This window comes from Mastomys coucha, unplaced genomic scaffold, assembly GCF_008632895.1.
Source record: "Mastomys coucha isolate ucsf_1 unplaced genomic scaffold, UCSF_Mcou_1 pScaffold16, whole genome shotgun sequence".
In the NCBI taxonomy this organism is placed as follows: Eukaryota; Metazoa; Chordata; class Mammalia; order Rodentia; family Muridae; genus Mastomys; species Mastomys coucha.
In genome coordinates, this window is record NW_022196898.1 from 50,847,283 (window position 1) to 50,848,435 (window position 1,153).

Sequence of the window (1,153 nt, forward strand, 5' to 3'; positions counted from 1 at the left end):
AAAAGGCTTTGTCCATTGTGAAGCAAGCTATGGCTCCGTTAGGTCATAAATATCATAACTAATAGGTAGTATGCAAAAATCTGAGCCTCGGGTGCTCCTCAAATATATAGTCTTTGTGGTTTTTTTTTTAACCCTACTTGTCCAATCTTGCACTGATCACTGGGAGAAGGGAAGTATGGTTATACTGACTGATTTAAGTAAATGATCCACACTGCAAGCAGACAGAATCATTAACTCCCCTCTAGCACGTGACAAAGGAATCCGTTCGTGTCTGTACACTATCCTTTCTTTTTTATTTATTTATTTAACCTTTATTGCATTATGATGAGAAAAGTTACATGATTTCAATTTATATGAGTTTGTTAACATTTAAAAACATATTTTAAGTAAATATAATTGAATCACATTCTTGTTCCCCTTTTGTACCACCACTCCTCCCATAGACCCCCCGTCAATACCCACAATATCTTTTTTGTCATATTCCTTAAAATTTATAAAATATTTTAACAACAAAAATAAGTATTATAAAAATTTTTTGATATAAAACAACAATCAACTTAACAGTCTTATGTAGATGCTTGTCTACAGCAATAGTGAAAATACATTTTTCTCACTCAATATAAATTTTAAATAACTCCAAACATATTAGCTGTATGCTTAAAAATAGTACATCACTACTAGTATTTTCTTAAATGAACATGAATATATAAAGTCTTTTTGTTTTGTATTGAGTAGAGTTTAAAATCTTGGCTCTTACTGTGGTACAAGCCCAAAATAAGAACAATTTTTAGACATTGGGTTTCATTGTAATAAGGCTGTAATTCGATGACCCTCACATCACCAAAGGATGTAAACTCCATCGTAGCTAAGCTGAGAGTTGATAGTTCTGCTACACCAAGAAATGAATTGTAGGCTCGATTTTTGGATACAGACTTCCTGCTATGGTCAAAGCTATTTGACTTGAGTGAGTGACTTCATTCAAAGCCCACAGAGAACAGGTTACATTCATTTCAGAAATGGTATAGGTATTAAGATAGTCTATCCATAAAGTCATTCACCAACTGTTTCAATGAACAATGGTTTTCCTTGGATGGTGGCACAGACATTAGGTGAGGGTAAGAATTTGGTTCATTAGCTGTGATAATTTGGAAAA

At 33.0% G+C, this 1,153-nt stretch overlaps 1 protein-coding gene across 3 annotated transcripts in view; it reads right to left on the bottom strand.

The window, feature by feature from the left end:
• Sycp1 (synaptonemal complex protein 1) overlaps window positions 1-1,153 on the bottom strand; it is a 119,920-nt gene that overhangs the window by 84,586 nt on the left and 34,181 nt on the right. The window lies entirely within an intron of this gene.